Here is a 14,658-nt window from a genome sequence, read left to right on the forward strand (position 1 = left end):
CAATTTCAACAACTCTGTTTGATCTGTTCTGTGTACCTCATTTTCAACACACAAGTTCCAACCACTATGTTTCACCCATCACTTTCCCCGCCTCTATTTTTCCGCCTATGTTTACCCGCCTCTGTTTACCCACCTGTTTCACCGCCTCTGATTCCCCGCCTCTGATTCCCCACCTCTGTCTCGACGCCTCTCTTTCGCCTCCACTCTTTCCACTCCACTCTTTCCGTGCCTGTCTTTCCCTCCCTCAATTTCAACAACACTGTTTGATCTGTTTTGTGTACCTGATTTTAAACACACAAGTTCCAACCACTATGTTTTGCCCGCCTCTTTCCCCGCCGCTATTTATCCACCTATGTTTACCTGCCTCTGTTTACCCGCCTGTTTCCCCACCTCTGATTCCCCACCTTTCATTCCCCGCCTCTCTTTCCCTGCCTCTATGTCCCCGCCTCTCTTTCCCTGCCTCTATTTCCGCGCCTCTTTCTCTGCCTCTCTTTCCCCACAACGCTTTTCCTCCCGCTGATTCCCCGCCTCTGATTCCCCGCCTCTGATTCCCTGCCTCTGATTCCCCGCCTCTGATTCCCTGCCTCAGATTCCCTGCCTCAGATTCCCTGCCTCAGATTCCCTGCCTCTGATTCCCCGCCTCTGATTCCCCGCCTCTTATTCCCCGCCTCTGATTCCCCGCCTCTGATTCCCCGTGTCTGATTCCCTGCCTCAGATTCCCCGGCTCTGATTCCCTGCATCAGATTCCCTGCCTCAGATTCCCTGCCTCTGATTACCCGCCTCTGATTCCCTGCCTCTGATTCCCCGCCTCTGATTCCTGCCTCAGATTCCCTGCCTCAGATTCCCTGCCTCAGATTTCCTGCTTCTGATTCCCCGCCTTTGATTCCCTGCCTCTTATTCCCCGCCTCTGATTCCCAGCCTCTGATTCCCCGCCTCTTATTCCCCGCCTCTGATTCCCCGCCTCTGATTCCCCGTGTCTGATTCCCTGCCTCAGATTCCCCGGCTCTGATTCCCTGCATCAGATTCCCTGCCTCAGATTCCCTGCCTCTGATTCCCCGCCTCTGATTCCCTGCCTCTGATTCCCCGCCTCTGATTCCTGCCTCAGATTCCCTGCCTCAGATTCCCTGCCTCAGATTTCCTGCTTCTGATTCCCCGCCTTTGATTCCCTGCCTCTCATTCCCCGCCTCTGATTCCCAGCCTCTGTTTCCCCGCCTCTGATTCCCTGCCTCTGATTCCCTGCCTCTGATTCCCTGCCTCTGATTCCCTGCCTCTGATTCCCTGCCTCTTATTCCCCGCCTCAGATTCCCCGCCTCTGATTCCCCGCCTCGGATTCCCCGTCTCAGATTCCCCGCCTCAGATTCCCCGCCTCAGATTCCCCGCCTCAGATTCCCCGCCTCAGATTCCCCGCCTCAGATTCCCCGCCTCAGATTCCCCGCCTCAGATTCCCCGCCTCAAATTCCCTGCCTCAGATTCCCTGCCTCTGATTGCCTGCCTCTGATTCCCTGCCTCTCATTCCCTGCCTCTGATTCCCTGCCTCTGATTCCCTGCCTCTGATTCCCTGCCTCTGATTCCCTGCCTCTGATTCCCTGCCTCTAAATCCCTGCCTCTGATTCCCTGCCTCTGATTCCCTGCCTCTGATTCCGCGCATCTGGTTCCCTACCTCTCTTTCCGTGTCTCTGATTCCCCGCCTCAGATTCCCTGCCTCAGATACCCTGCCTCTCTTTGCCTGCCTCTATTTCCGTGCCTCTTTCTCTGCATCTAGTTTCCCACATCTGATTTGCCCCCTCTGATTACCCGCCTCTGATTCCATGCCTCTGATTCCCCGCCTCTGATTCCCCGCCTCTTATTCCCCGCCTCTTATTCCCTGCCTCAGATTCCTTTCCTCAGATTCCCTGCCTCTGTTTCCCCGCCTCTGAATCCCCACATCTGATTCCCCACCTCCGATTCCCCGGCTCTGATTCCCTGCCTGAGATTCCATGCCTCAGATTCCCCGCCTCAGATTCCCTGCCTCAGATTCCCTGCCTCAGATTCCCTGTCTCCTATTCCCCGCCTCTGATTCCCTGCCTCTGATTCCCTGCCTCTGATTCCCTGCCTCTGATTCCGCACCTCTGATTCCACGCCTCTCTTTCCTTGTCTCTGATTCCCCGCCTCTGATTCCCTGCCTCTGATACCCTGCCTCTCTTTGCCTGCCTCTATTTCCATGCCTCTTTCTCTGCATCTAGTTTCCCAAATCTTATTTGCCCCCTCTGATAACCCGCCTCTGATTCCATGTCTCTGATTCACCGCCTCAGATTCCCCGCCTCAGATTCCCTGTCTCAGATTTCCTGCCTCAGATTCCCTGCCTCAGTTTCCCTGCCTCAGATTCCATGCCTCCGATTCCCCGCCTCTGATTCCCCGCCTCTGTTTCCCCGTCTCTGATTCCCCACACCTGATTCCCCGCCTCTGATTCCACGCCTTTGATTCCCCGCCTCTGATTCCAGGCCTCTTATTCCCCGCCTCTGATTCCCCACATCTGATTCCCCGCCTCTGATTCCCCACCTCTGTCTGTATGCCTCTCTTTCGCCTCCGCTTTTTCCCCTACACTCTTTCCGCGCCTCTCTTTCCCTCCCTCAATTTGAACAACTCTGTTTGATCTGTTCTGTGTACCTCATTTTCAACACACAAGTTCCAACCACTATGTTTCACCCATCACTTTCCCCGCCTCTATTTTTCTGCCTATGTTTACCCGCCTCTGTTTACCCACCTGTTTCACCGCCTCTGATTCCCCGCCTCTGATTCCCCACCTCTGTCTCGACGCCTCTCTTTCGCCTCCACTCTTTCCACTCCACTCTTTCCGTGCCTGTCTTTCCCTCCCTCAATTTCAACAACACTGTTTGATCTGTTTTGTGTACCTGATTTTAAACACACAAGTTCCAACCACTATGTTTTGCCCGCCTCTTTCCCCGCCGCTATTTATCCACCTATGTTTACCTGCCTCTGTTTACCCGCCTGTTTCCCCACCTCTGATTCCCCACCTTTCATTCCCCGCCTCTCTTTCCCTGCCTCTATGTCCCCGCCTCTCTTTCCCTGCCTCTATTTCCGCGCCTCTTTCTCTGCCTCTCTTTCCCCACAACGCTTTTCCTCCCGCTGATTCCCCGCCTCTGATTCCCCGCCTCTGATTCCCTGCCTCTGATTCCCCGCCTCTGATTCCCTGCCTCAGATTCCCTGCCTCAGATTCCCTGCCTCAGATTCCCTGCCTCTGATTCCCCGCCTCTGATTCCCCGCCTCTTATTCCCCGCCTCTGATTCCCCGCCTCTGATTCCCCGTGTCTGATTCCCTGCCTCAGATTCCCCGGCTCTGATTCCCTGCATCAGATTCCCTGCCTCAGATTCCCTGCCTCTGATTACCCGCCTCTGATTCCCTGCCTCTGATTCCCCGCCTCTGATTCCTGCCTCAGATTCCCTGCCTCAGATTCCCTGCCTCAGATTTCCTGCTTCTGATTCCCCGCCTTTGATTCCCTGCCTCTTATTCCCCGCCTCTGATTCCCAGCCACTGATTCCCCGCCTCTTATTCCCCGCCTCTGATTCCCAGCCTCTGATTCCCCGTGTCTGATTCCCTGCCTCAGATTCCCCGGCTCTGATTCCCTGCATCAGATTCCCTGCCTCAGATTCCCTGCCTCTGATTCCCCGCCTCTGATTCCCTGCCTCTCATTCCCCACCTCTGATTCCTGCCTCAGATTCCCTGCCTCAGATTCCCTGCCTCAGATTTCCTGCTTCTGATTCCCCGCCTTTGATTCCCTGCCTCTCATTCCCCGCCTCTGATTCCCAGCCTCTGTTTCCCCGCCTCTGATTCCCTGCCTCTGATTCCCTGCCTCTGATTCCCTGCCTCTGATTCCCTGCCTCTGATTCCCTGCCTCTTATTCCCCGCCTCAGATTCCCCGCCTCTGATTCCCCGCCTCAGATTCCCCGTCTCAGATTCCCCGCCTCAGATTCCCCGCCTCAGATTCCCCGCCTCAGATTCCCCGCCTCAGATTCCCCGCCTCAGATTCCCCGCCTCAGATTCCCCGCCTCAGATTCCCCGCCTCAAATTCCCTGCCTCAGATTCCCTGCCTCTGATTGCCTGCCTCTGATTCCCTGCCTCTCATTCCCTGCCTCTGATTCCCTGCCTCTGATTCCCTGCCTCTGATTCCCTGCCTCTGATTCCCTGCCTCTGATTCCCTGCCTCTAAATCCCTGCCTCTGATTCCCTGCCTCTGATTCCCTGCCTCTGATTCCGCGCATCTGGTTCCCTACCTCTCTTTCCGTGTCTCTGATTCCCCGCCTCAGATTCCCTGCCTCAGATACCCTGCCTCTCTTTGCCTGCCTCTATTTCCGTGCCTCTTTCTCTGCATCTAGTTTCCCACATCTGATTTGCCCCCTCTGATTACCCGCCTCTGATTCCATGCCTCTGATTCCCCGCCTCTGATTCCCCGCCTCTTATTCCCCGCCTCTTATTCCCTGCCTCAGATTCCCTGCCTCAGATTCCTTTCCTCAGATTCCCTGCCTCTGTTTCCCCGCCTCTGAATCCCCACATCTGATTCCCCACCTCCGATTCCCCGGCTCTGATTCCCTGCCTGAGATTCCATGCCTCAGATTCCCCGCCTCAGATTCCCTGCCTCAGATTCCCTGCCTCAGATTCCCTGTCTCCTATTCCCCGCCTCTGATTCCCTGCCTCTGATTCCCTGCCTCTGATTCCCTGCCTCTGATTCCGCACCTCTGATTCCACGCCTCTCTTTCCTTGTCTCTGATTCCCCGCCTCTGATTCCCTGCCTCTGATACCCTGCCTCTCTTTGCCTGCCTCTATTTCCATGCCTCTTTCTCTGCATCTAGTTTCCCAAATCTCATTTGCCCCCTCTGATAACCCGCCTCTGATTCCATGTCTCTGATTCACCGCCTCAGATTCCCCGCCTCAGATTCCCTGTCTCAGATTTCCTGCCTCAGATTCCCTGCCTCAGTTTCCCTGCCTCAGATTCCATGCCTCCGATTCCCCGCCTCTGATTCCCCGCCTCTGTTTCCCCGTCTCTGATTCCCCACACCTGATTCCCCGCCTCTGATTCCACGCCTTTGATTCCCCGCCTCTGATTCCAGGCCTCTTATTCCCCGCCTCTGATTCCCCACATCTGATTCCCCGCCTCTGATTCCCCACCTCTGTCTGTATGCCTCTCTTTCGCCTCCGCTTTTTCCCCTACACTCTTTCCGCGCCTCTCTTTCCCTCCCTCAATTTGAACAACTCTGTTTGATCTGTTCTGTGTACCTCATTTTCAACACACAAGTTCCAACCACTATGTTTCACCCATCACTTTCCCCGCCTCTATTTTTCTGCCTATGTTTACCCGCCTCTGTTTACCCACCTGTTTCACCGCCTCTGATTCCCCGCCTCTGATTCACCACCTCTGTCTCGACGCCTCTCTTTCGCCTCCACTCTTTCCCCTCCACTCTTTCCGTGCCTGTCTTTCCCTCCCTCAATTTCAACAACACTGTTTGATCTGTTTTGTGTACCTCATTTTAAACACACAACTTCCAACCACTATGTTTTGCCCGCCTCTTTCCCCGCCTCTATTTATCCACCTATGTTTACCTGCCTCTGTTTACCCGCCTGTTTCCCCGCCTCTGATTCCCCACCTTTCATTCCCCGCCTCTCTTTCTCTGCCTCTATTTCCGCGCCTCTTTCTCTGCCTCTCTTTCCCCACATCTCTTTTCCTCCAGCTGATTCCCCGCCTCTGATTCCCCGCCTCTGATTCCCTGCCTCTGATACCCCACCTCTGATTCCCTGCCTCAGATTCCCTGCCTCAGATTCCCTGCCTCAGATTCCCGGCCTCTGATTCCCCGCCTCTGATTCCCCGCCTCTTATTCCCCGCCTCTGATTCCCTGCCTCTGATTCCCCGCCTCTGATTCCCTGCCTCAGATTCCCTGCCTCAGATTCCCTGCCTCAGATTCCCTGCCTCTGATTCCCCGCCTTTGATTCCCCGCCTCTTATTCCCCGCCTCTGATTCCCCGCCTCTGATTCCCCGCCTCTGAATCCCCGGCTCTGATTCCCTGCATCAGATTCCCTGCCTCAGATTCCCTGCCTCTGATTCCCCGCCTCTGATTCCCTGCCTCTGATTCCCCGCCTCTGATTCCCTGCCTCAGATTCCCTGCCTCAGATTCCCTGCCTCAGATTCCCTGCCTCTGAATCCCCGCCTTTGATTCCCCGCCTCTTATTCCCCACATCTGATTCCCCGCCTCTGATTCCCCGCCTCTGAATCCCCGCCTCTGATTCCCCGCCTCAGATTCCCTGGCTCTGATTCCCAGCCTGAGATTCCCTGCCTCAGATACCCCGCCTCAGATTCCCCGCCTCAGATTCCCCGCCTCAGATACCCCGCCTCAGAATCCCCGCCTCAGATTCCCCGCCTCAGATTCCCCGTCTCAGATTCCCCGCCTCAGATTCCCCACCTCAGATTCCCCGCCTCAGATTCCCCGCCTCAGATTCCCCGCCTCAGATTCCCCGCCTCAGATTCCCCGCCTCAGATTCCCCGCCTCAGATTCCCCGCCTCAGATTCCCTGCCTCTGATTGCCTGCCTCTGATTCCCTGCCTCTGATTCCCTACCTCTGATTCCCTGCCTCAGATTCCCTGCCTCAGATTCCCTGCCTCAGATTCCCTGCCTCAGATTCCCTGCCTCAGATTCCCTGCCTCTGATTCCTCGCCTTTGATTCCCCGCCTCTTATTCCCCGCCTCTGATTCCCCGCCTCTGATTCCCCGCCTCTGAATCCCCGGCTCTGATTCCCTGCATCAGATTCCCTGCCTCAGATTCCCTGCCTCTGATTCCCCACCTCTGATTCCCTGCCTCTGATTCCCTGCCTCTGATTCCCTGCCTCTGATTCCCTGCCTCAGATTCCCTGCCTCAGATTGCCTGCCTCAGATTCCCTGCCTCTGATTCCCCGCCTTTGATTCCCCGCCTCTTATTCCCCGCCTCTGATTCCCCGCCTCTGATTCCCCGCCTCTGAATCCCCGGCTCTGATTCCCTGCATCAGATTCCCTGCCTCAGATTCCCTGCCTCTGATTCCCTGCCGCTGATTCCCTGCCTCAGATTCCCTGCCTCAGATTCCCTGCCTCTGATTCCCCGCCTCTGATTCCCTGCCTCTGATTCCCCGCCTCTGATTCCCTGCCTCAGATTCCCTGCCTCAGATTCCCTGCCTCATATTCCCTGCCTCTGATTCCCCGCCTTTGATTCCCCGCCTCTTATTCCCCGCCTCTGATTCCCCGCCTCTGATTCCCTGCCTCTGATTCCCTGCCTCTGTTTCCCCGCCACTGAATCCCCGCCTCTGATTCCCCGCCTCAGATTCCCCGGCTCCGATTCCCTGCCTGAGATTGCCTGCCTCAGATACCCCTCCTCAGATTCCCCGCCTCAGATTCCCCGCCTCAGATACCCCGCCTCAGAATCCCCGCCTCAGATTCCCCGCCTCTGATTCCCCGCCTCAGATTCCCCGCCTCAGATTCCCCGCCTCAGATTCCCCGCCTCAGATTCCCTGCCTCTGATTGCCTGCCTCTGATTCCTTGCCTCTGATTCCCTGCCTCTGATTCCCTGCCTCTGATTCCCTGCCTCTGATTCCCTGCCTCTGATTCCCTGCCTCTGATTCCCTGCCTCTGATTCCCTGCCTCTCAATCCCTGCCTCTGATTCCCTGCCTCTGATTCCCTGCCTCAGATTCCGCGCCTCTGATTCCCCGCCTCTCTTTCCGTGTCTCTGATTCCCCGCCTCAGATTCCCTGCCTCAGATACCCTGCCTCTCTTTGCCTGCCTCTATTTCCGTGCCTCTTTCTCTGCATCTAGTTTCCCACATCTGATTTGCCCCCTCTGATTACCCGCCTCTGATTCCATGCCTCTGATTCCCCGCCTCTGATTCCCCGCCTCTTATTCCCCGCCTCTTATTCCCTGACTCAGATTCCCTGCCTCAGATTCCTTTCCTCAGATTCCCTGCCTCTGTTTCCCCGCCTCTGATTCCCCACGTCTGATTCCCCACCTCAGATTCCCCGGCTCTGATTCCCTGCCTGAGATTCCATGCCTCAGATTCCCCGCCTCAGATTCCCTGCCTCAGATTCCCCGCCTCAGATTCCCCGCCTCAGATGCCCCACCTCAGATTCCCCGCCTCAGATACCCCGCCTCAGATTCCCCGCCTCAGTTTCTCCGCCTCAGATTCCCCGCCTCAGATTCCCTGCCTCAGATTCCCTGCCTCAGATTCCCTGCCTCAGCTTCCCTTCATCTGATTCTCTTCATCTGATTCCCTCCCTCTGATTCCCTGCCTCTGATTCCCTGCCTCTGATTCCCCGCCTCTGATTCCCCGCCTCAGATTCCCTGCCTCAGATTCCCTGCCTCAGATTCCCTGCCTCAGATTTCCTGCCTCAGATTCCCTGCCTCTGATTGCCTCCCTCTGATTCCCTGCCTCTGTTTCCCTGCCTCTGATTCCCTGCCTCTGATTCCCTGCCTCTGATTCCCTGCCTCTGATTCCGCACCTCTGATTCCACGCCTCTCTTTCCTTGTCTCCGATTCCACGCCTCTGATTCCCTGCCTCTGATACCCTGCCTCTCTTTGCCTGCCTCTATTTCCGTGCCTCTTTCTCTGCATCTAGTTTCCCACATCTCATTTGCCCCCTCTGATAACCCGCCTCTGATTCCCAGCCTCTGAATCCCCGCCTCTGAATCCCCGCCTCTGATTCCCCGCCTCTGTTTCCCCGCCTCTGATTCCCCGCCTCTGATTCCCCGCCTCTGATTACACGCCTCTGATTCCCCGCCTCTGATTCCAGGCCTCTTATTCCCCGCCTCTGATTCCCCACCTCTGATTGCCCGCCACTGATTGCCCGCCTCTGATTCCCCGCCTCTGATTCCCCGCCTCTGATTCCCCACCTCTGTCTGTATGCCTTTCTTTCGCCTCCGCTTTTTCCCCTACACTCTTTCCGCGCCTCTCTTTCCCTCCCTCAATTTCAACAACTCTGTTTGATCTGTTCTGTGTACCTCATTTTCAACACACAAGTTCCAACCACTATGTTTCACCCATCACTTTCCCCGCCTCTATTTTTCCGCCTATGTTTACCCGCCTCTGTTTACCCACCTGTTTCACCGCCTCTGATTCCCCGCCTCTGATTCCCCACCTCTGTCTCGACGCCTCTCTTTCGCCTCCACTCTTTCCACTCCACTCTTTCCGTGCCTGTCTTTCCCTCCCTCAATTTCAACAACACTGTTTGATCTGTTTTGTGTACCTGATTTTAAACACACAAGTTCCAACCACTATGTTTTGCCCGCCTCTTTCCCCGCCGCTATTTATCCACCTATGTTTACCTGCCTCTGTTTACCCGCCTGTTTCCCCACCTCTGATTCCCCACCTTTCATTCCCCGCCTCTCTTTCCCTGCCTCTATGTCCCCGCCTCTCTTTCCCTGCCTCTATTTCCGCGCCTCTTTCTCTGCCTCTCTTTCCCCACAACGCTTTTCCTCCCGCTGATTCCCCGCCTCTGATTCCCCGCCTCTGATTCCCTGCCTCTGATTCCCCGCCTCTGATTCCCTGCCTCAGATTCCCTACCTCAGATTCCCTGCCTCAGATTCCCTGCCTCTGATTCCCCGCCTCTGATTCCCCGCCTCTTATTCCCCGCCTCTGATTCCCCGCCTCTGATTCCCCGTGTCTGATTCCCTGCCTCAGATTCCCCGGCTCTGATTCCCTGCATCAGATTCCCTGCCTCAGATTCCCTGCCTCTGATTACCCGCCTCTGATTCCCTGCCTCTGATTCCCCGCCTCTGATTCCTGCCTCAGATTCCCTGCCTCAGATTCCCTGCCTCAGATTTCCTGCTTCTGATTCCCCGCCTTTGATTCCCTGCCTCTTATTCCCCGCCTCTGATTCCCAGCCTCTGATTCCCCGCCTCTTATTCCCCGCCTCTGATTCCCCACCTCTGATTCCCCGTGTCTGATTCCCTGCCTCAGATTCCCCGGCTCTGATTCCCTGCATCAGATTCCCTGCCTCAGATTCCCTGCCTCTGATTCCCCGCCTCTGATTCCCTGCCTCTGATTCCCCGCCTCTGATTCCTGCCTCAGATTCCCTGCCTCAGATTCCCTGCCTCAGATTTCCTGCTTCTGATTCCCCGCCTTTGATTCCCTGCCTCTCATTCCCCGCCTCTGATTCCCAGCCTCTGTTTCCCCGCCTCTGATTCCCTGCCTCTGATTCCCTGCCTCTGATTCCCTGCCTCTGATTCCCTGCCTCTGATTCCCTGCCTCTTATTCCCCGCCTCAGATTCCCCGCCTCTGATTCCCCGCCTCGGATTCCCCGTCTCAGATTCCCCGCCTCAGATTCCCCGCCTCAGATTCCCCGACTCAGATTCCCCGCCTCAGATTCCCCGCCTCAGATTCCCCGCCTCAGATTCCCCGCCTCAGATTCCCCGCCTCAAATTCCCTGCCTCAGATTCCCTGCCTCTGATTGCCTGCCTCTGATTCCCTGCCTCTCATTCCCTGCCTCTGATTCCCTGCCTCTGATTCCCTGCCTCTGATTCCCTGCCTCTGATTCCCTGCCTCTGATTCCCTGCCTCTAAATCCCTGCCTCTGATTCCCTGCCTCTGATTCCCTGCCTCTGATTCCGCGCATCTGGTTCCCTACCTCTCTTTCCGTGTCTCTGATTCCCCGCCTCAGATTCCCTGCCTCAGATACCCTGCCTCTCTTTGCCTGCCTCTATTTCCGTGCCTCTTTCTCTGCATCTAGTTTCCCACATCTGATTTGCCCCCTCTGATTACCCGCCTCTGATTCCATGCCTCTGATTCCCCGCCTCTGATTCCCCGCCTCTTATTCCCCGCCTCTTATTCCCTGCCTCAGATTCCCTGCCTCAGATTCCTTTCCTCAGATTCCCTGCCTCTGTTTCCCCGCCTCTGAATCCCCACATCTGATTCCCCACCTCCGATTCCCCGGCTCTGATTCCATGCCTGAGATTCCATGCCTCAGATTCCCCGCCTCAGATTCCCTGCCTCAGATTCCCTGCCTCAGATTCCCTGTCTCCTATTCCCCGCCTCTGATTCCCTGCCTCTGATTCCCTGCCTCTGATTCCCTGCCTCTGATTCCGCACCTCTGATTCCACGCCTCTCTTTCCTTGTCTCTGATTCCCCGCCTCTGATTCCCTGCCTCTGATACCCTGCCTCTCTTTGCCTGCCTCTATTTCCATGCCTCTTTCTCTGCATCTAGTTTCCCAAATCTCATTTGCCCCCTCTGATAACCCGCCTCTGATTCCATGTCTCTGATTCACCGCCTCAGATTCCCTGCCTCAGATTCCCTGTCTCAGATTTCCTGCCTCAGATTCCCTGCCTCAGTTTCCCTGCCTCAGATTCCATGCCTCCGATTCCCCGCCTCTGATTCCCCGCCTCTGTTTCCCCGTCTCTGATTCCCCACACCTGATTCCCCGCCTCTGATTCCACGCCTTTGATTCCCCGCCTCTGATTCCAGGCCTCTTATTCCCCGCCTCTGATTCCCCACATCTGATTCCCCGCCTCTGATTCCCCACCTCTGTCTGTATGCCTCTCTTTCGCCTCCGCTTTTTCCCCTACACTCTTTCCGCGCCTCTCTTTCCCTCCCTCAATTTGAACAACTCTGTTTGATCTGTTCTGTGTACCTCATTTTCAACACACAAGTTCCAACCACTATGTTTCACCCATCACTTTCCCCGCCTCTATTTTTCTGCCTATGTTTACCCGCCTCTGTTTACCCACCTGTTTCACCGCCTCTGATTCCCCGCCTCTGATTCACCACCTCTGTCTCGACGCCTCTCTTTCGCCTCCACTCTTTCCCCTCCACTCTTTCCGTGCCTGTCTTTCCCTCCCTCAATTTCAACAACACTGTTTGATCTGTTTTGTGTACCTGATTTTAAACACACAAGTTCCAACCACTATGTTTTGCCCGCCTCTTTCCCCGCCGCTATTTATCCACCTATGTTTACCTGCCTCTGTTTACCCGCCTGTTTCCCCACCTCTGATTCCCCACCTTTCATTCCCCGCCTCTCTTTCCCTGCCTCTATGTCCCCGCCTCTCTTTCTCTGCCTCTATTTCCGCGCCTCTTTCTCTGCCTCTCTTTCCCCACATCTCTTTTCCTCCAGCTGATTCCCCGCCTCTGATTCCCCGCCTCTGATTCCCTGCCTCTGATACCCCGCCTCTGATTCCCTGCCTCAGATTCCCTGCCTCAGATTCCCTGCCTCAGATTCCCGGCCTCTGATTCCCCGCCTCTGATTCCCCGCCTCTTATTCCCCGCCTCTGATTCCCTGCCTCTGATTCCCCGCCTCTGATTCCCTGCCTCAGATTCCCTGCCTCAGATTCCCTGCCTCAGATTCCCTGCCTCTGATTCCCCGCCTTTGATTCCCCGCCTCTTATTCCCCGCCTCTGATTCCCCGCCTCTGATTCCCCGCCTCTGAATCCCCGGCTCTGATTCCCTGCATCAGATTCCCTGCCTCAGATTCCCTGCCTCTGATTCCCCGCCTCTGATTCCCTGCCTCTGATTCCCCGCCTCTGATTCCCTGCCTCAGATTCCCTGCCTCAGATTCCCTGCCTCAGATTCCCTGCCTCTGATTCCCCGCCTTTGATTCCCCGCCTCTTATTCCCCACATCTGATTCCCCGCCTCTGATTCCCCGCCTCTGAATCCCCGCCTCTGATTCCCCGCCTCAGATTCCCTGGCTCTGATTCCCAGCCTGAGATTCCCTGCCTCAGATACCCCGCCTCAGATTCCCCGCCTCAGATTCCCCGCCTCAGATACCCCGCCTCAGAATCCCCGCCTCAGATTCCCCGCCTCAGATTCCCCGTCTCAGATTCCCCGCCTCAGATTCCCCGCCTCAGATTCCCCGCCTCAGATTCCCCGCCTCAGATTCCCCGCCTCAGATTCCCCGCCTCAGATTCCCCGCCTCAGATTCCCCGCCTCAGATTCCCCGCCTCAGATTCCCTGCCTCTGATTGCCTGCCTCTGATTCCCTGCCTCTGATTCCCTACCTCTGATTCCCTGCCTCAGATTCCCTGCCTCAGATTCCCTGCCTCAGATTCCCTGCCTCAGATTCCCTGCCTCAGATTCCCTGCCTCTGATTCCTCGCCTTTGATTCCCCGCCTCTTATTCCCCGCCTCTGATTCCCCGCCTCTGATTCCCCGCCTCTGAATCCCCGGCTCTGATTCCCTGCATCAGATTCCCTGCCTCAGATTCCCTGCCTCTGATTCCCCACCTCTGATTCCCTGCCTCTGATTCCCTGCCTCTGATTCCCTGCCTCTGATTCCCTGCCTCAGATTCCCTGCCTCAGATTGCCTGCCTCAGATTCCCTGCCTCTGATTCCCCGCCTTTGATTCCCCGCCTCTTATTCCCCGCCTCTGATTCCCCGCCTCTGATTCCCCGCCTCTGAATCCCCGGCTCTGATTCCCTGCATCAGATTCCCTGCCTCAGATTCCCTGCCTCTGATTCCCTGCCGCTGATTCCCTGCCTCAGATTCCCTGCCTCAGATTCCCTGCCTCTGATTCCCCGCCTCTGATTCCCTGCCTCTGATTCCCCGCCTCTGATTCCCTGCCTCAGATTCCCTGCCTCAGATTCCCTGCCTCATATTCCCTGCCTCTGATTCCCCGCCTTTGATTCCCCGCCTCTTATTCCCCGCCTCTGATTCCCCGCCTCTGATTCCCTGCCTCTGATTCCCTGCCTCTGTTTCCCCGCCACTGAATCCCCGCCTCTGATTCCCCGCCTCAGATTCCCCGGCTCCGATTCCCTGCCTGAGATTGCCTGCCTCAGATACCCCTCCTCAGATTCCCCGCCTCAGATTCCCCGCCTCAGATACCCCGCCTCAGAATCCCCGCCTCAGATTCCCCGCCTCTGATTCCCCGCCTCAGATTCCCCGCCTCAGATTCCCCGCCTCAGATTCCCCGCCTCAGATTCCCTGCCTCTGATTGCCTGCCTCTGATTCCTTGCCTCTGATTCCCTGCCTCTGATTCCCTGCCTCTGATTCCCTGCCTCTGATTCCCTGCCTCTGATTCCCTGCCTCTGATTCCCTGCCTCTGATTCCCTGCCTCTCAATCCCTGCCTCTGATTCCCTGCCTCTGATTCCCTGCCTCAGATTCCGCGCCTCTGATTCCCCGCCTCTCTTTCCGTGTCTCTGATTCCCCGCCTCAGATTCCCTGCCTCAGATACCCTGCCTCTCTTTGCCTGCCTCTATTTCCGTGCCTCTTTCTCTGCATCTAGTTTCCCACATCTGATTTGCCCCCTCTGATTACCCGCCTCTGATTCCATGCCTCTGATTCCCCGCCTCTGATTCCCCGCCTCTTATTCCCCGCCTCTTATTCCCTGACTCAGATTCCCTGCCTCAGATTCCTTTCCTCAGATTCCCTGCCTCTGTTTCCCCGCCTCTGATTCCCCACGTCTGATTCCCCACCTCAGATTCCCCGGCTCTGATTCCCTGCCTGAGATTCCATGCCTCAGATTCCCCGCCTCAGATTCCCTGCCTCAGATTCCCCGCCTCAGATTCCCCGCCTCAGATGCCCCACCTCAGATTCCCCGCCTCAGATACCCCGCCTCAGATTCCCCGCCTCAGTTTCTCCGCCTCAGATTCCCCGCCTCAGATTCCCTGCCTCAGATTCCCTGCCTCAGATTCCCTGCCTCAGCTTCCCTTCATCTGATTCCCTTCATCTGATT

The sequence above is a fragment of the Narcine bancroftii genome, chromosome 12 (assembly GCF_036971445.1).
Source record: "Narcine bancroftii isolate sNarBan1 chromosome 12, sNarBan1.hap1, whole genome shotgun sequence".
Taxonomy (NCBI): domain Eukaryota; kingdom Metazoa; phylum Chordata; class Chondrichthyes; order Torpediniformes; family Narcinidae; genus Narcine; species Narcine bancroftii.